The sequence below is a fragment of the Lepidochelys kempii genome, chromosome 2 (genome assembly GCF_965140285.1).
Source record: "Lepidochelys kempii isolate rLepKem1 chromosome 2, rLepKem1.hap1, whole genome shotgun sequence".
Classification (NCBI taxonomy): domain Eukaryota; kingdom Metazoa; phylum Chordata; order Testudines; family Cheloniidae; genus Lepidochelys; species Lepidochelys kempii.
This window is the reverse complement of record NC_136381.1, coordinates 121953149-121978135: the sequence shown is the minus strand read 5'-3', so window position 1 is coordinate 121978135 and position 24987 is coordinate 121953149. Positions and strand designations below refer to the sequence as shown.

Below are 24987 nucleotides of genomic sequence, written 5' to 3'. Positions count from 1 at the left end.
TTTATTTTCTTTTACCGTAAACAGACTGCGTTCATGTTCTCAAATGAAAAGTGCGTCTGAGAACCTTATTTACAGACCTAGAAGTACAGGCTAATCCCTTGTCCTTGCAGCCAGTTTCAGCCACCTTTAGGTTTTTCTTGGCAAATGTTCAACTGTAATGCTGGTGTCATATGCTTAATACTGCTTTAGTCAATATGATTTCTGTTGAAGTCACCTGTGGTGTGAATTGGGCAAATGTTTAGCCTTATTACTACCAAACAGTTATTTTGAACTGTATCCTACAGAGAAAAGGCCCTGGCTTAGATATGCACCAGGAAGAGACCATTTTCTTAGAAAAGCATAGTTCTCAGTAAACCACAGAACTATGTGTCACCTTGTTCAGACTGTTGTACAAATTAAACCACAAAAAACTATGTTTGTATATTTTTAAGGGTCTTCAACTCCCTAAAACTAAGGATTCTCAGATTTAAGTCTGGAACTCAATCTCGTAACTCACCCCACTGGGCCTCAGTGTCCCAGCCCTGCTCACGTGGGATGTGAGTTCTTTCCTCATGTGTCTATTTAATTGAAAGAATCTGCAATGTCCCCACCATTTATTATTATTGGATTTTGGATAAGAGTATGTCTAGATGCCCTGTTGTACAAACTCAGTAATAAGGTAAGAGTCCTTGCCCCAAAGAGCTATAGTCTAAATAGACAAGACAGACAAAGGATGAGAAAAAGAAAGTGTTGTGATAATTGGGCATACAGATTTATCCTAATTGTGAGTCCAACTGTAAAAAGTGAGTATGTTCATAAGATGCCACAATATAACAGCAAATGTTAATGAGAAAAGGTAAAACAGGGATACAGGACTACATTAGTCCAAACAAAAAGGCCTACTGGCATATCTCAAGGACTGTGTTACGATCATGCTTGCTAAACAAGAAAAGTGTGGACCCAAAAATCAGTAAACCAAAATTGGTATGTTGGAAACTAGGCCTAATTGGTGAACAAAATAATCAGAGGATGGGCTAGTCCGCCTACCACGCCCTTTGTGGGTCCTTAAAGAGACTTGGGGGAGAAAAACTGGCTACTGGACAGAGCTTCACCATCATGGCTGCCACCCCCATCCTCTCCTGGGACCCAGCACCTTCACTGTCCTGATCTTGAGAGATGTCCAGACCCTACCAGGCCAGAGAGAGGGACCCAGACAACACTTTCTCCTCTATTGGCTCAAGCTAAATCCCTAACATTGCCTGGGATGAAATGGGATTGGACATTAACAACGACATCTCCAGCCCAATTCAACTAACTTCTCCAAAAAGGACAATTATTATCATCTTTAATACCATCAAAGAGACTGTCAAACAATGGGGTTGCTTGTAAAATTTCTCTCCAGCTAAGGGAAAAGGGAACAAGGGATGTTGCTAAAATGAAAACCCAACTTAATACTTTACATTTCAAATTCTTTAACTGTTTAATCCTTCTTTTCTTTATCTTTAATAAAAGGTTAAAAAGATTTTTAATGATGCATTTGCCATAATACTATGCAGGCTGAGGTCTCTGTGTACCAAACTCTGATCCTTTTTAACACTAATTATTGGTTACTAGTGACTGGGTTATGTTAACATCTTCAGCCCATTTATTCCATTTAAATTAATACAACAGTGTTACAATTATCCCCAATTTATAAAAGAGGAAATCAGTCACAGAGCCTACAGTGCAGGAAAGCCTCCCTATTCAGAAAAGCAACTTAAGCTCTAAGCATGGGCTTATTTCCCACTGAACTCTGTGACTGGGCCAAATCTTAATTAGGCAGGAGCAGTGGCTGCTTCATTCTGTTATGCTGTTACATACTCTAACCTGGTGAGGCCATCTCAGAATCTGCTAACGCTTTTTCAGAGGAGAAACATGGATGAAGTAGGGTCTGAAATTGGGCCCAATCAGTCTGTGTTGTTTAGACATTTCACTAACTGAGAAGTTCCACGGATATTGAGTTAAGAGCTTCTATAGCAGAGAATCTTGAATTAGGAGCTTCAAAAGTAGGGGAAAGGTAGAAATTTAGAGATTTCTTTTTATGCTTAACTAAATGAATTAACCTGAACTTTTATCCTTATTTTTCGGAATTGGGCGTAGACTCTTAACAATGCAGAATTAATGAATTGGAGTTATCCGGCCAATCTGATTATATCCCATCTTCTTTATTTTTGACATCAAGAGAACAACAACAGGCAACTTTTAAGCACTGTGCTCTGAATTGGCAGAACTCACACTCAGCCTAATCTCCAGTGACATGGAATTCCATAGCTGAGGGTCCTCAGTTAAAAATGTCCTGATTCCAGCCCCTGAGAGATTCCCCTGGGGCTCCATCAGCAGTAACTTCCCTGTTGATCACAGCATTTTAATAGGGCCTGGTCTACACTAGGAAGTTAGGTCAGTATAACTTTACAGTCATGGGATAAAAAATCCATACCCCTGAGCAATGCAGTTAAACCGACCTAAACCCTGGCATAGACAGCATTATGTCAATGGGAGAATTCTCCCGTCAACGTAGGTACTCCCTCTTGGGGAGGTCAATTACCTACGCTGACAGGAGAACCCCTCCTATCAGCGTAGGCAGCAGCATCGCTGCAGCATTTTAAGTGTACAAAAGCCCTAGGAGTGCAGAGAGATTGTCATGGAGATTAAACATATTTTGTATTGTATGGTGGGGTGGTGACGGGGGGGGGGGGGGGGGAAGTGTGCAATGCAGAGCAACAGTATGTTTTGCCTTTGGTGACTCTCTTTCTAAGAAGCTAGGCTGCTGCCTGTTATAATGGAGGAAACTTCTGAATGGCCTTCCCAGTCAATCCAAGGTTGCAGCTAGCTCAGAGGTGACAAAACCACAGACTAGCGTGACAAGTCCACATCTAAAACAAAGAAGTCTAGCTGAAGGTGGAAGAAAGGTGTTTCTGGTCTCTGCTGCTATTTTGCTGTCAGGATTTAGCAATGAGCCCAGCAGAATTGTTCCCTACCTTGACAATAAAACGATGCTTTTTACACAACAGGGTGGTAATCAATTTAGCCAAAGATAATGTCTCTGAGTTTATACAGTTGGGAAATGTTTGCTTTAAAGACCCATGACCAAACAGAGGAGAATTTACTATGTACAGCTATGCACAGAAAAGTGACCATGTCAAAATGGCACTTTCTAACTCATCATATCTGCTCATGTGTTGGAGTTACATGAGATTACTATATTGACAAAAATAAATGTAAGCACTACCTACTCCATATAGCTATGGAGGGGCAAGTCGGATTCTACTCTGTTTCATATATCATCTACAAGAGTGACAGCTAAATTTTAATTATTAAGCATAAAATCCTGGCCCCAGAGAAGTCAATGGCAAAACTCCCACTGACTTCCAAGGGACCAGGATTTCACCCCAAATCTTTATGGCTGATGGTAATCTGAGAGTGAGGCAGAAAGAAGACAGTTTTAGTATTCAGACTCCAGGGCTGGCAGGAAGAAAAAAATCATCCTTTGACTCATAAACTGAGCAAATCTGATATTTATTCTTTTACTGAGTTCCATATCAGTTTGCTCAGTTTACAAGCTAAGGGAAGATTTTTCTTCCTGTCATCACTGCTAATTCAGTCTGGTATTAGCTTGATATTCAAAGCCAGGACAAATACATCTGGAGTGGGGAAAAAGGATGGAATGGGAGGTTAAGAATGATGATCAAGATCAAATAAGACATGGTTCCAAATATCAGAATGGCAAATTGCTGAGAAAAGGAGAGATTGCAGATAAAAAGTTTGTGTTCAAAGTTTTTAAAGCAGTAGCAAATTAAACTAGTGTGGAAATGAAGTGTATAATAATCCTAGCACCTAGTTACCACTTGGCAGGAGGACACCAATAATTAGTTGGTGGGTGAAAAGCAATGCTCTCATCGTATATTTAAGAGACACAGAGAAACTAAGGGACGGTCTCAAGAAAGTAATGCTGTTCTCGCAGTACAAATACTGCATAAACAAGGCCTGCTACATATAAAAAGCATTTGGTAAATGTTTTAAATAAGAAGGAATGAATGAGTTAAACGGTCTTTATGTATCAATGTTATGTGCTTTAAAACTTCCTACTCCAGTCATTGGGCCAAAGTTTACCCCTTGTGTTGCACGTTCTGCTCCCACTGAAGTCCAAAGAGAATTTTGGCCATAGGGTTTAAATATAATTAATAGGTATATAAATACACATATTTAGTAATTTGGTTACTGAAAAATCTACTAAGTAATCACTACAAGGCCTAAATATAAAAAAGGGGAACTTAGAGAACAAAGAGTAGAATCTTCAGGTTTAGACTAGCAGAACTGTGCTTAGAATTTCAGAAATAATAGTTTGCATGGAGGAAAAACAAAAGCAAGTACATCTATCTATTGTTTATCTTGTTGTTTTTACTGGGAATGCAGACAAATGAGAGAGACCATATCCTCAGCTGGTATAGTTTGGCATAATGTCACTTAAATAAATTGAGCTACACTGATTTACACCAGTTGAGGGTCTAGCCTGAAATGTTTTAAAGTACTACTATAAGGGTAGATAGATTTATAACTTAGCAAATTTTAAGTAAAGTGCTATAGTAATCATAAAAATTACTTATCTTTGTGCTGAGTGTTTGTTTCTCTGAGGGAATCCACTGGCTCAGTTCATTCAGAATAAACAATTAAGGAAAAATGGGGGTGGGCGGAAGAACACAATCTTTAGCTTAGAACTGAAAATACGTTGAATAGTGCTTGTTGGGGGAATGAGTGGCTTCTGAGAGCAGTCTCAGTTCTGGATTAACCAGTTGGTGCTTACCATTTTGACTCTCTGGTACCTTAGAGGAAAAGTTTAATTACTGCTTCCAGTGTGGACTTTTTTTTGGTTGCAGTCTTCAGAACAAATAATGATATTTTATTGGCATTTTTATGGACTTCAAATACAGCCAAAGATAGATTTACAAATTTCTAAACAAGCCAAATACATGAGCTTGTCTAAGCAACAACTGAAGGTGACTTAAATCTGTAAATACTTTAAATATAAATGCCAGAGGGAGAGGAATTACTAACCATTATAAAAGGGGGTATTAAATAGGAAATGCGGGATGAAATTAAAAAAGGAAAATATCAATGGAATATCATGAAAATTTTCCTGAAAAGTTCTAATAGCCATAGAAAGAGGTTTGAATCCCTGTCATTTGGAAAATCTAAAATATTACTGAACTGGTGTAGAGCGGACTTAAGATGATCTAATACAGCAATTCCCACTCCTTATAATAACCCTATTTGTAATAATAGATTGGTAGGTGTAATGGAGTGGAGAATCAGATCCAAATACTTTATACCAATGGATAGCTAGGACTTAGGAAAATAGAGGACTATAAAACTGTCACTGGTCAAGAGCCTGAGTACAAGACCCAGATCTTAACATTCTGCACCTTTTCAATAAACTGTATCATCTGTTTGGTACCTAAATACCTTTAACTCTTTTTCAGCTATCAGAAGAGGGGAATATTGTGAGGGGAATTTTAGTGGCAGCATCAAATTCTCAGAAAGTTAAAGAGGAGATGGTTTGGGAATTGGAATAGTGGGCTGAATCTATGTAGCTGGATGTTCAGCGAAAATTACATCTTGAAACTATTGCAACTGAAAATCCCTTATTTGGATTTTTTTAAAAAACTCCACTTTGCACAGAGAATACATGGCTTCAAGTGTGTACTGTTCATGAAGGTTTTTTTTCTTTTTTTTCTCCTCCCCTGGCTTACACAGTGAATGGCAGAGCTCCGAGTCTGAATAAACAGTGTGGGTGGTGACTGTTCTGTGAGGCCCATGTAAAGGATGCAGACATTTTCTTTCTCTGTTCAGCATTATCATGTGAAACTAGTTCAGTTACAACAAACAACATTTACTCCATAACACTGTAACATACTGAGTATTCTTTCCTAACTTTGTACAGAAAATAATAATTAATTCTCCTAGCTTCAAGCATTTAGCTGTGTATAAAGTTTATTGACCTCACTGGTTGCTGTCAGATGATCTTGCTAAGGCCTGTGAAAAACATCCCAGGAATGCAGTGATGTGGGTAGAAACAAAGTGAGTTCATGCCACAAAACGCTTTAAATGGAACAAAATCAGCAACCATCCAGAGAGAATGCACTGAAAACAGAACTTTAGAATAATCACTGGTTTAACCTCACCTAAGCACAGCTACTCCTTCAAAATAACCAAAAGTGATTATTATTAATTCATACTTAAAAAAAAAAAAAATCCTTTAGGCATCTGTCATGTGACTATCCGAAGTAACTGTTTAGTGGTAATCTCTGCAGCTGAGTGAGAAGGAACATAATGGAATGACTGGAGGGGCTGAGAAGGCTAGGACATAAGACTTGGAATGAGGAGACCTGGGTTCTGTTCCCAGATTCCATGTCCCGTCAAAGTGAGATAAAATGTCTCTTTTGGTAGGTCCTTTAACTATTATGTGACTCAATTTCCCCTTCTGAAAAATGGAAATAATGACACACTTGCGTTTTTCAGTGCTTTGAGATCTTAGTAATGATCACATATTTTGCATATGTGTGAGTTTTATCTGCAGCACTTAAATCAATGCTTTCTGAAATGTCATTTCTGTATTACGTTAACTGCAATCTCTTTCTGACTAGTAGCAAAGGAATACTTCAAGCTAGTCATTTCAGATGCCACTATTAAAGTAATAAATTCAGCATGAATCGGCTGTTATGTTTATTGTAAACTCATATCAAGAGAGCAGCTGATCTTTTAGTATAAACCTGTGTGATTCAAAGGGGATGTCACAGCCTATTTTTATTAAGCAGCATTGCATAAACTACTGTATAAACCAGGTTTCACTAAACCTTTAGTGTAGGTAAATGCTGAAAGCGTATGCACCAATCTACATTAGATTGCAAGGCCTTTAGGACAAGAACTGCATCTTTGAATGAGTTTGTACAGGACCTAGCATAATGGGGCCCTGATCCTGACTGGATAGTAAATAAAGGCCTGGAAATAGTGTAGTCTATACTTCGGTGAGGCTGAAGCCTTAGTCACCTGAAGGTGATCTGTGGAATAGGACATAAGGTTCTGCAGTCTCTCCAACGGCCTAGCTACAAAGTTTGCCTTGTTCCTTTTTTTTTTTGTCCATGTTCCCTGTAGAGTCCCACAATACAGTTGGCAAAGCATGCTGTTACTACTTGGCTTGCCTCTTTCAGTGTACTTTTTCATAGCCATTCCTCCATGCTGACTTGTGAGAGTAAAGGAGTATGGTTTATAGACAATAACAAGGTGATGCAAAAGCTAGTTTGAGATTATGACATAGGAAAATGGCCTGCATCACTTTGCAGTCTACTTACTCCTCCGCTACTCCTCGACCTGTTCTCTGTGTACTCCAGTCATGATTATCCAAATCCCTTTTAATATACTCTGACATTTTGAATGTTTTATGACAACTGCATCAGCTATGTTCCTGAATAAATAACTCTGGTAAATAAATAAATAAATAAATAAAAATAGTTTTATTTCTATTCAGTTATTTGGTACATTTTGAGCACCATAACAGGCTTGGATTATAACTTCCACCATCTGGAATGTAATCTTCTTCACAGACAGATAAAACCAGATCATCACCATATTAAATTTTGGATTATGATCTCTCTTCGTATTAAGTGATAAAGCCTTACCACAAAAGAGTATAAAGCTTAAGACAATCTATACTATTAAATGTATTGGAACTGATGTACTTCATTATTTGTTGTGTATATTTTATCTACACATTGTGGATGATAATAGTGTCCTTAATCTTTTGTGGAAATAATTCAGTTGAACTCTTTCTCAAAACGCGTGTTTCTGAAATTAATTTTTGCTTTTTATTTTCTGAGCTAAAAGTATCAGGGTACAGGAATTAAGTGCAGCAAGAGAAATGCAACTGAATGTTTGTGAGAAATATGAGTGGAAGTATGCTGAGGGCAACAGACCTATAAAATCAATCTGTACCAAGGCCTATGTCAGACACATCATGCTTTTCATAGATTTTGTTGTTTACAAAAACAAGGTCAAATAAAAGGAGTACTTGTGGCACCTTAGAGACTAACAAATTTATTTGAGCATAAACTTTCGTGAGCTACAGCTCACTTCATCGGGTGCATTCAGTGGAAAATACAATGGGGAGATTTATATACACAGAGAACATGAAACAATGGGTGTTACCATACACACTGTAAGGAAAGGTTTCAGAGGAACAGCCATGTTAGTCTGTATTCGCAAAAAGAAAAGGAGGACTTGTGGCACCTTAGAGACTAACCAATTTATTTGAGCATGAGCTTTCGTGAGCTACAGCTCACTTCATCAGATGTTTACCGTGTTGGTTAGTCTCTAAGGTGCCACAAGTCCTCCTTTTCTTTTTACTGTAAGGAAAGTGATCACTTATGATGAGCTTTTACCAGCGGTGGGGGAGGGGGGAAGGGGAAGGGGAGGAAACCTTTTGTAGTGATAATCAAGGTGGGCCATTTCCAGCAGTTGACAAGAACGTCTGAGGAACAGTGAGGGGCGGGGGGAGGGGGAATAAACATGGGGAAATAGTTTTACTTTGTGTAATGACCGATCCGCTCCCAGTGTCTATTCAAGCCTAAGTTAATTGTATCCAGTTTGCAAATTAATTCCAATTCAGCAGTCTCTCGTTGGAGTCTGTTTCTGAAGTTTTTTTGTTGAAGAATTGCCACTTTTAGGTCTGAGATCGAGTGATCAGAGAGATTGAAGTGTTCTCCGACTGGTTTTTGAATGTTATAATTCTTGACGTCTGATTTGTGTCCATTTATTCTTTTACGTAGAGACTGTCCAGTTTGACCAATGTACATGGCAGAGGGACATTCCTGGCACATGATGGCATATACATTGGTCAAACTGGACAGTCTCTACGTAAAAGAATAAATGGACACAAATCAGACGTCAAGAATTATAACATTCAAAAACCAGTCGGAGAACACTTCAATCTCTCTGATCACTCGATCTCAGACCTAAAAGTGGCAATTCTTCAACAAAAAAACTTCAAAAACAGACTCCAACGAGAGACTGCTGAATTGGAATTAATTTGCAAACTGGATACAATTAACTTAGGCTTGAATAGAGACTGGGAGTGGATCAGTCATTACACGAAGTAAAACTATTTCCTCATGTTTATTCCCCCCACCCCCCCACTGTTCCTCAGACGTTCTTGTCAACTGCTGGAAATGGCCCACCTTGATTATTGGTAAAAAAGGTTTCCTCCCTCCCCTCCCCCCCCCCGCTCTCCTGCTTGTAATAGCTCATCATAAGTGATCACTCTCCTTACAGTGTATATGGTAACACCCATTGTTTCATGTTCTCTGTGTATATAAATCTCCCCATTGTATTTTCCACTGAATGCATCCGATGAAGTGAGCTGTAGCTCACGAAAGCTTATGCTCAAATAAATTTGTTAGTCTCTAAGGTGCCACAAGTACTCCTTTTCTTTTTGCGAATAGAGACTAACACGGCTGCTACTCTGAAAGGTCAAATAAATGCTTCTAGAACTGCAAATATATAAGCAAAATGTGATTGAGCTGCCTAAACGTTGTGAAACATCAAGAAAATTGACACCAAACTGTACTACTTAAAGAAATATGTAGTACTCAGATGCGACATTCTGATTTTATAGAACCGGAGCAAAATGTGTGAGCAGAGTTAAGACTGAATGGTTATCTGAGCAACATACACTTTCATAAAAGTTTCACCCAGTCCTGGGTTCATTTTACAATATCTATCAAAGTTAATGATATATATTCTAAAACTGGGGACCATAAATCAATCCAATCCCATTTATTTGAATAGGTCTGAATAGGTGAAATTGATAGAGTTTGACCACATGAGTTCAGAAGGTTTGTTGCCTACACAACTGTGAAAAGATAAAACTTGTGGAAAAATTAATAAAAGCAATCTTACTTACATGAATTACTGCACAATGCATTGGTAGAAAGATGCTTTTTTTTACCTGAAAGCCCCATTCTCTTTTGTTAACTCCTTAAAAATACAGTAGTAAGAATCTAAAAGAAGCCACTGAAAACCAAAGATGTCTAGAAAAAGGTGTATACATCAGTTCAGGGATTCACTATTTATTTTTGTTTAAACAATGTTCTGGGATATTTAATTGGTCCTGAAAGTCTTGGTATTGCCAAAAATAATGAGCATTAGTCACATTCAATACTGAATAATATCTTGGATTACCACCACCATTTAAAGTATGATTTTAGCAGCCAGTAGCTAAAGGTTCATTAGACTATGAGAGTATATTCCTTTGTGCCACCCGAAAGCTAAGGATGCAAACTTTCAGATAGTATGAAGAACTGGTAGATATATTTAACAGTTCTTGACACAGTGATCCTCATAATCATGTTGCAATCTGAATTAACAATCATTATCAATATATATATTTTAAGGTTCAGTATCTTGTGATATAGCAGTAGTAGAAACAAATGCCTTACACTACTGGAACAGTAACACGACTGACTCAGCATTCCAACAATATAATGCATTTGTTTCTAGCCTTAGTGATTTATGAGATACTAAACCTTAAAACTGTCACTGTTTCTTTGCTCTAGCATTGCATTGTTGGCACTGGTCCAGGTCTGAATATAGCAAGTGCAAGAGCTCAGACTACTAAAATCTTCAGTCCCTGTCCATTTTGAGTTAAGGACTGAAAAAGGCTCCATTCCATGAAGATACAATGCAAGTGGTTCTTTAGAAACATAGGGCCAGATCTTCAACTAGCCTAAACTGGTGTAGCTCCATAATCATAGGCAGAATTAAGAAAGCTATGGATTCTCATTGAGGCATAGTATTTAGCAAAGAATATGAAATCACAATAAAAAGAAAGGAGAAGCTACTGTCATTTCAAGAAGAGAGGATTAAAGGACTCATAGCTCACTGGATAAGGCCTGGATTTTCTTGTCTAGTACTCTTGTTTTAATCCATTTTCCACTTCTATATGAGGTCTGAATAGTGTTCAAGGACATAAATCTATTCTACAATGTAGTCACATTTAAAAATATACACAATTCAACACCCTTCATATCTGGAAAAAAAAATCGGAAGTACATTTTGAAGGGGAAGAGGAGCAATTATCTATTTCAGCCAGTAAGCAAAGATTAATCAAATAAACGGACCAACAGGCCAACCAGCTGGAACTATGAAACTAAAAGCCCACCTCTGAATACTTGTATTACATCGTACATGGGCTGGAACTGGTTTAATCTTTCTTGACTGCTGCAGCAGAAAGCGAGATAAGACAGGCCTAGCCTACAGTGGAAAATCTTGCTGATATTTTTCTTCCCAAGATGCTAAATCATATGAAAAATACATAATTGTAATTATTTTCCCACCCTTAGCTGGCTATACTCCAAAGTCACTGACACTAGTTCTTTGCATTTATTTAGCATCTTTCCCCTAAGGACCTGAAAGTGCTTTACAAATCTTGGTAAATTATGCAACACAATGATCTTGGAAGATGGTATATATTATTAGACCCATTTTACAGTTGAGTATACATACAGGCTCATAGACTGACTCAAAGTCACAAGGCATAGTCCACGGCAGAGTTCTCATTCCCTGTTTCCTGCTCTAACTAGTAGGATACAATGTCACTCAGAGAAAGAGTCTAAAGAATCACAGGACTAAGTTAGTGTAGAAATTGAATTACCCCAGCCTTAAAACAAGAGGACCCTTTATATCAACTCCATCTGATTATATAGGGATTATACTGTAACATTCGGTACTGTATTTGTTGACAGCAGATTATCAACAATACTCAATTTCTAATCCGTAATTTTTCTTAAATAGTCTCCATAACAAGGACACAAACCGTCACCAGATGTTAACAGAAAATTATTAGGAAAAAATTAAGCTTTACTTTATCATGTACAGTACACAGCAATTTAAATTTAAATTTAATTAACCACTAAAGCAACATGAAGGGAGAAGAAAAACAGACAAAAACAACAATACAGCAGAAACCAGCCTTCTTCTGTAGTTCTAGTTGTCTGAAATCTGTACTTTTCCATTTATTTTCTTTTGTGATGGATTGACCATGAGTTGCTAGAAGATTTGATTCTGCCTACATCAACACTGGCAAATCCTTTATATGAGCAACCAAACTGAAGGTAGGACAAGAAGTTATGGTCTTAACATGCAGCAACAGAGATATTAGGAAAAAAGTTTCTAACTGCAAAGGTAGGTATGCTCTGGAACAAGCTTCCAAGGGAGGTTGTGGAATGCTCTAGGTTTATTTGGTCCTGCCTCAGCGCAGAGGGCTGGACTTGATGACTTCCCAAGTTCCCTTCCAGTCCTACATTTCTATGATTCTATGAAAGCCTGGTCATCTATTTATAAAATACGTCAAGGTTTTTATCTACATGGGATATTTAGACCCTCCTTCCTGCAATTGGATCTGCTGGTGCAAACCCTGGACTGGTGTGACTGTATTGACTACAAAGAGGCTCCATCCAGACCCAGTAGTAAGACAGGGGCTTCAGAGTGTTGACACTCTGTGTCATTTGGAAAGGTTTCTGGAGGAGTTATCCTGGAAACCACCCTCCTAGAGCCACACTGAACACCTGTGTGAGCATTAAGGATCACGCTCTGAGTTTTAAACCACATTAGACAGAATCCCACACAATTAGATGTTTAATGCAGTATTGCCAACCCCAGGCATTCAAAAATTATGTCAGGCCCCCAAAATCATGAGTTTGGCTTAAAAATAATTTTTTTCTTTGTCTTTTGGTTTTTGAGTCATTAGAGGTTGCACTGGGGTCACGTTCTCAAGCTTTTCTCTGCAAGCATGAGGGCTAGAAACTTTCTTTAAAAAAAAAAAGTTGGGATTCTCACAGAATCATGACTCCAAGAGCTAAGGCTTTAAAAAAAAACAACTATCAGATACCACAAAACTTACAATAAACATCACAAGAGTTGGCAACACTTGTCAATAAGTCTCTCTGATTCCACAGTGACAGGCAAATATAGTGCCCATCTTTAAAAAAGGGAAGAAGGAGAACGCAGGAAACTACAGACCCGTCAGCCTCATCTCAGTCCCTGGAAAAATCATGGATCAGGTCTTCAAGGAAACCATTTTGAAGCATTTGGAGGAGAGGAAGGTGATCAGGAACAGTCAACATGGATTCACCAAGGGCAAGCCATGCCTGACCAACCTGATTGCCTTCTATGAGGAGATAACTGGCTCTGTGGATATGGGGAAACCAGTGGACATAATATATCTTGACTTTAGCAAAGCTTTTGATATGGTCTCCCACAGTATTCTTGCCAGCACGTTAAAAAAGCATGGATTGGATGAATGGACTATGAGGTGGATAGAAAGCTGGCTAGATTGTCGGGCTCAACGGATGGGGATCAACGGTTCGATGTCTAGTTGGCAGGCAGTATCAAGTGGAGTGCCCCAGGTGTCAGTCTTGGGGCCAGTTTTGTTCAACATCTTTATTAATGATCTGGATGATGGGATGGATTGCACCCTCAGCAAGTTCGCAGATTACACTAAGATGAAGGGAGAGGTAGATACGCTGGAGGGTAGGGATAGGGTCCAGAGTGACCTAGACAAATTGGAGGATTGGGCCAAAAGAAATCTGATGAGGTTCAACAAGGACAAGTACAGGGTCCTGCACTTAGGACGGAAGAATCCCATTCACCGCTACAGGCTGGGGACCAACTGGCTAAGAGCAGTTCTGCAGAAAAGGACCTGAGGATTACAGTGGATGAGAAGCTGGATATGAGTCAGCAGTGTGCCCTTGCCAAGAAGGCTAACGGCATACTGGGCTGCATTAGTAGGAGCACTGCCAGCAGATCGAGGGAAGTGATTATTCCCCTCTATTTGGCACTGATGAGGCCACACCCAGAGTATTGTGTCCAGTTTTGGGTCCCCCACTACAGAAGGGATATAGACAAATTGGAGAGAGTCCAGTGGAGGTAATGAAAATGATCAGGGTCCTGGGGCACATGACTTATGAGGAGAGGCTGAGGGAACTGGACTTGTTTAGTCTGAAGAAGAGAAGACTCGGGGGGGGGGGGGGGAGAGATTTGATAGCAGCCTTCAACTACCTGAAGGTTCCCAAGAGGATGGAACTCGGCTGTTCTCAGTGGTGGCAGATGACAGAACAAGGAGCAATGGTCTCAAGTTGCAGAGGGCTGGATATTAGGAAACACTATTTCACTAGGAGGGTAGTTAAGCACTGGAATGGGTTACCTAGGGAGGTGGTGGAATCTCCAGCCTTAGAGGTTTTTAAGGCCCAGCTTGACAAAGCCCTGGCTGGGATGATTTAGTTGGGGTTGGTCCTACGTTGAGCAGGGGGTTGGACTAGATGACCTCCTGAGGTCTCTTCCAACCCTAATCTTTTATGATTCTATGACAGGTGCCTTAAACCAGAAAGTCAACAAAGAGACTATCAAAATCCAGACTATTTCATATTTATTTTATCACTGATTTTACTCTTCTGGGTAATTCCCAATGTACAAGTCTCTGTGTTTAATAACAAATAGTTTACAATAGTTGGTTGGGAGGTTGTGTAGCTTGCAGTTCTTCTTTAAGTATTATAAAGTCAGATAAGTTCTTCTTTAAGTATTATAAAGTTGGTAAAACACAATTACTAAAACTGAAAGCAAAGGTGTTCTATGTCCCTGTATGACATTGCTCTGCCTTAATTTCAAGTAGAACATTTTAGATTTTAGGATTAGCAGTTGGTAAATGAAAATGACCTTCATACTGCAAATGGCAAATTGCAAGCACCCTGTATCAATCTATGCTCCCTTACTTGTTAGTTCTTTGATTTCACAAGAAGAAGGAATTGAGGTTTTTCCCAATCTGTACTGAAAAACAACAAAATCTTTAAAACCTCACTGTAAAATATATAATCAGAATTTGAATTGAGCAGGAATGCAGTGGTTTTCAACAGCAGCTCTTCTCTGCTGGTCTCAAAGTTTAAGATTTCATTGTTTTAAAAATTAAGTTTCTAAACTTTAGGATTACAAAACAAATCTCTGGCTGCAGCCTGATGTGATACTGAAACTACAGCCAGACAGATTAAGACAGCTCCTGTGTGAATCTGATGACAATTTAAATAACACTGTTAATTATTTCACTGCTAATCTTTTTAATTGTAGTGTGGAGTTAGAGATTGTTTGTAGAGTATGACCACTTTCCCCCCACATCATCAGTAATTTTATCTTTGTATGTAAGCAATGAAAATGTGGAGGCTCTTAAACCTTTATCTATTTAAACACTAAGCTTGATGGAAAACATTATGTTATAGAGAGAGTAATTGTTTTCCTTTGTCATGTAATTAATTATTTTATTATATGCATTTTGATGTCTGGTTTATGACATATACTGCAATAATTAGCAAAAGGATGTAAAATGCAAAAATGTGAATAATCATGAAAGCAAATAGTTTACATAGGACAGTAGGGTAGTGTGGATGGTGAATAGTTCTAAAATTATAAAACTTGTACATTCTATTAAAATATGAACAACAGTACAAAGTGAATAAAACACTGATAAAACATTGCATTTTCACTGTTCTGAGTGATGAGATTATTCGGGATTAACTTCTGCATTGGAAAGATGATTCTTAGTACAGTGTGGGCAAAAAGGAAATAATACACATATTTGTGGCTATGAACACTAACCAAAAAAAAAAAAAAATTGTCGGGGCTTATTGTTGCTTAAAAACATGAAGCAATTGTACTAGACATGTCTTCTATTTAGTTTCTTGGGACTAACTTCCCACTTTTCTTTCCTTTTCTTTTTTTTCCTCTTTCTTTCTCCTATCCTTTCCTGTACAGAAAGGTCAGAGTTTCTTTTTTTAAGACAAGGATGTGTATAAATATTTACACCTTCATTATCCTCTTTAATTAGTCACAGTGGCTATTAAAAATAACGTCATTTTTATTAAATAGTTTCTATGCAGGTTAGATTTCAATAGCCTAGTTTTCCTCTTTTGCCTAATAAAATACTACTTTTCTTTTTCTAGATCATATAGAGAACAAAATAAGTTCTATAACTTGTTCTTGAATATCCTTGGTCTTTTCTACAAATGATTCACCAGCCAGGGTCAGATCAAGGTGCAGCACAGAGACAGCTCTAGTGGTATTAAAAGATGACCTCCTCATGGCCACATACACAGGTGAGATCTCTATGCTGGATCTCTCTGCAGCCTTTGACACAGTAGACCACAAGGCAATACTACCATACCTACACAACACAGCACAAGACAGACTAGCATTACAGTGGTTCCATTCGTTCCCCTGCATCAGAGAATGGTGATGGCTAACTGCTCCTTCTCTCCGAAGGCCCTCATCTGTGGGGGTCTGTAGGGATCCATACTATCCTCACTTCTCTTCAATATCTACGTGAGACTACTGAGAGACAGACAGACACACACACACCATGGCTGCAGCTTCCAACAATAGGCTGATTAAACTCAACTATACATCTCACTGTTTCTGAAACCAAACATGAAATCGATGCATAGCCTCCAGCTAGTACAGAATGTGGCTGCCCCACTTCTCCATGGCTCAGGCCCCCATGAGCACACCAGGCCTGCCAGCGCCCAGTCATCTTTTGATGCCAGTTTAAAGCTTTGGTCCTAATTTTCAAAGAAATTAATAAATAAAGCCCCAGTTACATCAAAGACCAAATTTCAATCCCTCAACCTCCATGTCACTGTGCTCCCCTGGGGCAAGTCCAGGAGAAACCAAGAGCTTGAGACAAAGGATTCTTTGCTGAGGGGATCTGGCTAGAGAATAAGCTCCCAGCAGAGATCAGGCAAATCCAAAGTCTAACCAGCTTCAGGAAATGTTGCAGGGCCACCATAAATGATTCTCACAGTTTGAAAATCCCTTTTATTCCCAAACTCCTACAAACCCCACTGTTCTCTCCCCGTCCCCGCAAAATCCCCTACTCCAAGTAGAGTTTGGACCCTGAAAGGGGAGTGTGCCTGAGTCCATGAAGTCCACTAGGGAATTCACTATTGCTATTAATTTTATGTGACAGGCATTCAGATACTGTGTGATGGTCACCAGTATAAAAAAAACCAGATAGATAGATAGATAGACAGATAGGATCTACGAGACAAAATGTTTAGAGACCCATTCCCTATTTGATACATGGGGAAGTTATGTGCAGAACACTCTTCAGCATTAATAGGAATTACCTGAGAAACTCTCCCACAAACTGTACAGCAGTCAAGAGTTATACTTCCATCATGGCATGACTGAAGGGCAGGATGGTCGAGGAGAATTAGCTGAGGGCTGCAGCCTTGATAGATACTTAGTCCCAAATTTTCAAATGACTCCTCTAATTTTGGGTGCCCAACCTGAGAGTCATTGGGCCTGATTTTTTGAAAGGCTGAGGCTTCACACCTCAAGGGGAATGGCTGATCTTAAGTTGGATTTTGCCTTAACATCCCTGCTTGCATTTCCCCATCTGTAAAATTGTATAGATACTAATGTCACCAACAATAAACCAAAAGAGACATATACACGTACACTGGGCCTGCTTCTCCACTGTCTCATCTCTTGCGTAGTCATTTACACTTGCACAAAGTGAGTGTGAAATGACTTGGGCCCTAATTCAGCCAGATACTTAAGCATGTGCCTTAAGTCTTTTGAAGTTTAATGGGACTACTCACATGCTTAAAAGTTAGGCATGTGCTTAAGAGGCTTGCTGAATTGCAAGATAGGTGGGAAATACCGTCCACTATCCATGCCATCATCATTAGCTGGATAAGGTCCTGCAATGGCTGCCTCCCCAAGCAGCTACATTTTTAGAAAACAAATTTACTAACTTTTCACTGGTGTCTTTAGGATGGATCTATTAAAATATAAAAAAAGTCAGAACTTCCTAAAGCGCAGAAGGACAATTTTATAGCTGAAGTACAAAGAAAAGGGATCTGAGTTCTAGCCCAGGCTAAACAAACAGGCCAAAATTGTCAACATGTCCACTAAATTTGAATGCCTCAGTTTTTGGCTGCCCAAAATGAGATACCTATGGTCTAGCTGAAAGAGGCACGAAGCACTTGCAACTCTAACTGAGGCAAATGAGTGCTCAGGATGCTCAGGATCCACAGAGAAATCAGGCCTCAGGTATCTCAAACTGAGCACTCAAAACTAGTGGACACTTTTGAAAATGTTGGTCTTTTCTTCTCTGTCTCTTATTTTCCCCATATGGAAAACGGCGAGTCTTACTCATCTCTCACAGGGCTATTGAGTGGTGGATAGCAATTTTGAGACCCATACATAAGATAATACAAATAATCATCCTTCCATCAGGCTCCTGCCTCCCACTAAAAACAGACAGTTATAGAACAGGGCCTTCATAAGCTTAAAAATTATTATTTAACAACACAATTTATTAACAAACCTTTATCTAGGTCTGAAAATGTACACAGTGCTTCACAGAATATAGGACAGACAGAGCCACTGCCCTAAAGAACTTACCGTTTTCTCTAAATCAGCCATGCAGTTCAGTAAACATGCTATTGTAAAATGGCTATGCAAAATGCTGTTTGATGGCGTTTTGAGTAATTAAACAGTCTAATGTCAGAGATGGACTCATAAAAGAGCCTTATTTGAGTTATATAGTGTCTCATCAAATACACTCATCCTGCCTTATTAGAATATGCATATTCTGAACAGATGCTGAATGAGGTTTCCTCGGCTTATAGCATGATTTGCAACTTACACAGCCTTAATAAGCCTGGTGCCCACTGAACACTTCAGGAATAATAACCACATTGATTAGAAACAGCCAGAAATGTTCTGTGGTAAAATGTTGTTGTCCTCTACAGTGTGTCTGAGAAGGGGCTTATTGATGAATGAGTAAGAACATAATGTGAAGGAACAAGCAAACACTACAGATGGCTCCTTGGGACAATGCATCAGTGTTCCCAATATATCCTAGGAAAGAGAAACTCATTTGTACACACAGAGGATTAAGCTGCCCTAAGGCAGACGAGAGGCAGTGTTTGGTTTCACAGTGGTGTGGTCTACATCTAAAACTTAGGTCGACTTAACTACATTGCTCAAGGCTGTGAAAAATTCTACATCCTGTGCGATGCAATTATCTAGACCTAACCCCCAATACAGACCCAGCTAAACTGACAGAATAATTCTTCCATCAATTTAGCTACTGCCTGTCAAGAAGGTGGATTAACTACAACAATGTAAAAACCCCTTCTGTCCCTGTATTAAGTGTCTACTCTAGTGCAAGTGGAGTAGACGTACCTGAAAAATAGCTAGAATAAAAGAAATTATAAAGTGTAGCTTGCACTACAGACTGCATGTGACAAAAACAAAAGGTGTGATATTTTACTATGCAACCGAAATTACCAGGAGTAAATGGATTCAATATACAGTAATCTCAACTACAGCCGTGGACAAGAGAAAAATTAAATTTTCATTCTACTCTATCCTGTTTCCTAGAGCAGTACACTTACAGCACACCATTAAGATATCTGGTTCTCTGAAGTCTAGACTGAGCAAGTGTTTTTCCTATTCAAAAGTTGTAGATTTCCAAAGATCATTTGCCTTCCAGAACCCCAAGTCTGTTAAAAATCTTTCTCCCTATACACTTTTGTATGGTGCTAATGTCAAGCCACATCAAAGTCCATAAGAATCCTACACATGTGAATCCAAGTTTAACCAAGAAAAAAAAAGGGCTCAGATTTTTATTATGTGAATTTTATTGGAACATTCCCTTCATGTCCCTACATACAAAAGAGCATCTGGATTCACTTACAGCTACACTGACTCCCACACATCTGCTTTGTTATAGTTACCTTTTCTCACAGGATACCTTCTTTTTTCCCCCCTCCCCTACTTCACCTTTGGATACATGATGACGAAGATCAAAAGCTCAGGCTTCAGATGCTCTAAGATAAAGACATTAGTTATCAGTTATGCTTTGAAGTTGCTTATATATTTCCCCTAATTTGTTCTAAAATCAATAACGCCAATTTAAATTCTCTGATTTTAAAGTGTCTACAGTAGAAACTATATACAGTTTTGCTCACAATTAGTTATGCAACAGTGCTAGAGTTATAGGATTGTGTGAGGTGTAACTGATGGTATGTTCTTATTTTAATGTGTGTGTATATTTACAGCACACAATTTGTCCAAGAGCCATGTTTCACTTGAACAGACATAATCTAAGGTACAACGTAGTTTCCTAGCAACATAACCAGAAACATTAAAATAAACTTTGGATCTGCAAGGTTCACGTTTATTACATAAACTGCTTAACAGGCTGCATGACTGAAAGCAGTACATGATTGAAAGTCTGACCCTAAATGGTGCTCAGTGTTTGCAGCAAGTACTAAGCATCCTTAACTCCAGCTGAAGTCAATGGGATTAACAGTTCTCAGCACTTAGCAATATAAGGTTCTAATTTTGTCAAAATCTTAATTTTAATAAAGGAAGTTTTACCAGTTGCCATACTATGGAGTGAGGCATTTTTATACTGAACAATCTGTAAATTCAGACTTTCTGCAAAGCTTTCAAGAGTAGATCTTAAGGTTTTTACTATAAAGGCTTAATCCTGCTCCAGTTGAAGATAATGATAAAGCTTCCATTGACTTTAATGGAAATTAGATTGGGCATTATATACATATAGTGATGAACCACAAAGACTGATAAAGATGTACGGGCCTTCGTGTAGGACAAAACATTTTGGGTGTCAAAGTTTCAGGTATTTCTAAAAGGAGTGTGGCACAAAAGAAAGGAAATAAAAGACATAGGTACTGAGCTGATGTATTGCCTACAACAGAGAGTTATTACTAAGGTGAACATATAAAACTGTCCTATTTTTGATTCCTCAGAGCAGGTGACAAGGATTAATTACTGTGTATTTGTGTCAGGGTCTTAGGCACTTCACAGATTCAGCGATAGACATTGGCAGGATTTCTAGTGCAGAATCTCAACCATTTTTTGAGTCTGACTAACAGCAGGTATCAGGAAAGGCAGTAAAGAAAAGTATAAATGGACATGAGTGAGCAGGGCCAAACTTCAACATGAAAAGCTTGTACATGGCGGGAATTAGGGTTAATATAAGAGACGGCAAAAATAAACAGAAGTGATCAGAAATATTTCTAATGTACCCTATTATTTAATAATCAAACCACTGGGATTTAAAAATACATGGGATGAATTCAATGCAGTAGAAATGAACATAGGAACATTAAGGCCCAGGGCAGAAGAACTGCATTCTCATTCAAGATACTTCCCTTACCAAAGTGCTGATTGACCAGTAAAGGTACTACTCATTAGTTCAGGCCAGAATTTGCATGTTACCATTCCAAGTTTTCTTGATGGTTCGGAAGTACCCCATCTAAGAGTTGTAAGTGAAAGCTGAATAGGAAAAGCAGCGTATTGCTCTGCTTGTAAATTATTTTAATTTCTGGAGTGAACTTACAGAGCGAGGCTGAAGCTTGTGATGGCAGAGTGGTCTTAGATACGGCATATTATTCTCTTGAGAGATATACTAGCTGTTCCTACTTCTAGCTCCTCTGATGGGCTGAGGGAGGAGCTAGAAGTAGGAGCAGTGTTGTACATGGTCTGTGCCATTCCTTTTGAAACTGGGTTTCCCAATGTACCTCATCATTTAATAAACTTTAATAATCAAATAATTTAATAATCAAACCACTGGGAGAAATGTAGGGCAGATGCTACTTTGCATAGCTGCAAACATTGTAGTATACCACTGGGGTGAAGCACAAATACAAATGCTAGTTTGTTCCTGTCACAAAGCATTACTAAGACATAATTATTTTCTACAGAGCATTGATTGATAAAAGAGAAGATTATAAAATAAATTAAATTGCAGATTTAATGTCAACGATAGTGCAACTGAATTTTTCTGTAAATAAGCTAATTTAACCGTGCAAATTAGGCATAAGTATAGAAGAACTGATATTGACCTCTAGGGAAATTTTAAGATTAAGAGAGAAAAATGATATAAACCATGATGAAAGCCCTTTTTAAAGTCACTACCCTCTGAAATCATAGATTATTTACTATGATGCACAAAGGAGTTTGTTAAAAATGAATGATTGCTCTCCTTAAATTTGAGCCTTTTCAAATAAACAACTTAACCTCCTCCCTGTCAAATATAGGGTACCTTTAACCTTCAACAATAAAAACTTTCTACATGGACATAACGTTGAACTGGGGACAAAAAACCCCACACATGTTATGTTCCCCTTACCCCAATAGTGTTGGAGTGAGAAGGGTAGTGAAACCCTGGAATAGGTTACCTAGGGAGGTGGTGGAATCTCCTTCCTTAGAGGTTTTTAAGGTCAGACTTGACAAAGCCCTGGCTGGGATGATTTAGTTGGGGATTGCTCCTGTTTTGAGCAGAGGGTTGGACTAGATGACCTCCTAAGGTCCCTTCCAACCCTGATATTCTATGATTTGATAGGCTAGTGCATGCAGCCACAATATCCCAGAATGGCTCGCAGAATGTTGCGATTGACAAAATGTGAAATGCTAAGAGTAGCAAATTAAATTGTCATAAAACATTCATTTTACATGATTAGAGAAACCAGTCATTAGAACTTTTCTTTTGCCACTAGTTCTAACTGCTCTCTGCCAACTTCATTCCACAGCAATTATTGCCAGCAAAGATAAAATTGGCATTCTTTTCATGTCTACTTTAAAACCTGTTCTGTAATCTGTCAACTAATCAGGTCTCAAATTATTAGAGGATAAGTGCATTTTCCCATGTAGTCAATCTATATTCACACTACACTCCAATCACTAAATACTGTACTGTAGAAATGTGTTCATCCTATAATAAAACTAATCACACAAATGCATTCACCCTATATTAAACTAGCTGTATCTTTCCAGAGCTGAAGTCTTGACTAAAAATATTGACCTGAGAAGCTTGACTTCGGGGGATGAAAACATGGTGATGCCCTACTGAAATTCCACCAGCTATCCAAGAATAGCTGGATACTGTTGCTGATAACATGATTAGCAGTGAAATAATAATGCCAACATTTTAAATTGTCCCTATAATGCTTCAGAGTTTTGCTTGCCCCATTTGCCACTTATAGGTAAGGACAGGAAGCATGGCCCAGTAGTCAGGGTGCTAACCTGTGATTCAGGAGATCTCAGGAGTTCTGCTAAAACTTCCTTATGGAGTTATATGCCCAAATACCGTTCAAGATCTTAGAGGATTCCTTATCCGTAAAATGGGGTTAATCGTATTTCTTTACCTAACAGGGTTATTGTAAGGATAAATACATTAAATATTGTGAGGTATGCAGATTCTATAGTAATGGGGGAACCTAAGTAGCTAAGGTTGATAGATGGTTCTTGCTTCTTGAACTCTCTCTTTGTGTTGGGCTTCCCCCACACCAACTAACATAGCTACACAATGGTTCAGCATTGTTCTCCTTGAAAGCAATGATTCTATTAGGGACAGTGGTTGAAAAAAGGGAAGGTGGAGTCTTTATATTTGCATGCAGTTAGGCTAAGGGATAGGAAAGGGATCAAGATCGAGACACTAAAATAATAATCCATCTATCTCCATTGCAGGATTTTTCCCTATGCTACATTTACTATAGTTTTAAAAGTCCAATCTATTTATTTGTTTGTTTGTTTGTATTAGCTTGGAGCCCCAGTCATGGACCAAGACATTTGTATCTAGTTTTAAATATCCCAAACGCTGTGATATACATCACTTCCCTGGAGAGACAATTTCACAGCCTAAGAGATCTCAGCCAAAGAGTGAAGATTTTCCTGTTTTCAGCCTAAATTTTACTATCTTAATTTTATCTCATCACGGCTAGTTGAACTTCCTGCAACCACCTTAAATAATTCCTTTGCTTTATATATTTCTGATCGTGAAGTGCCAGGAAGTGAATGAAATTTTCCAAGTGCAATTGCACTAGAATCTTTATAGGAAGAAATTATTGCCTTTCGTGCCTCTACATAAGCATCCCAAACTATATTGGCTCTTTTTTTCCATCATCTGATGACAAATTAATTTCTAATTTCATGTTAAAATAATGTGGGTGGCAAAATATTCATTTACACTGCATGTGGATAAGGTACTCCTTTAGTACTTCAAACCTGGGAGTGTGTCTCACTCTATACCTCTACACTTCTGGTGCTATATAAATAAAATGAATATAACAGCTAATAAATGCTCCTCTTTCTCTTCTTCTTTGCACAAGTGTAGTGCAATGTTGTAAAAGAGTCCATCTTTTTTTTAAAAAAAATGGTGTAGGGCTTTTTATTCATGTGTGGTATACAAATTAAAAGAAACGAGTATAAGTACTGGTTATATGAATGGGAAAAAACACAAAGTACATATTTCTGTAATTAGTAATTGATATGATAAGGGGGACCACGATAGCTCAGGGAATGTGTTGTGGGACTATTCACTTCCAGGGTCCTAATTCAAGTCTGGCCTGGATCAGCACAGATCAAATGTTATTTGCTGCTGGCCTTTTGATACAAATTGGTGGTCTCAGTTGATTTCTAAGGAGATAGGGGTCCTCATCACAAAACCATCACCACAGTACATGAAGATGCCAAGGGCTAAACACAGATACAAATTAAGCTGTCACTAGCCCTGGAAATGGTCCTTTCATGTCCAGGTTCAGGACCAGTGGAAGGTAAGTATGGGGGGGTGTCTGAATTATTGCTGCCTGCGTTGTACATGCTTTGTGAATAAATAGAGTACTTCAATCTGAAAAGGTATGAAGCCAGCAACTTTCACCAGTATAAAAGTCACTAAAGCAAATATGACAACTGATAGCTTTCCCTAAAATACATACGTATTGGGCCTGATTTTCAATGAGACCTTAACCAAACTTCCACATGTACATGTGCAACTTTGCCGATGCACTTTTCGTACAGTGTCACCTATGTGCACACAAGTAAGAGATGCCATCACCT

General features: G+C 38.5%; 1 protein-coding gene across 3 annotated transcripts in view; it reads right to left on the bottom strand.

Moving 5' to 3' along the window:
- BCL2 (BCL2 apoptosis regulator) overlaps positions 1-24987 on the bottom strand; it is a 127349-nt gene that overhangs the window by 51755 nt on the left and 50607 nt on the right. The window contains exon 3 of one of the 3 annotated variants that reach the window (XR_012157357.2): positions 19860-19952. The exons of the other annotated variants lie outside the window; for them this stretch is intronic. The gene's annotated coding sequence lies outside the window, so the exon portion shown is untranslated. The remainder of the gene's footprint in view (positions 1-19859; positions 19953-24987) is intronic. 3 annotated transcript variants of the gene reach the window in all.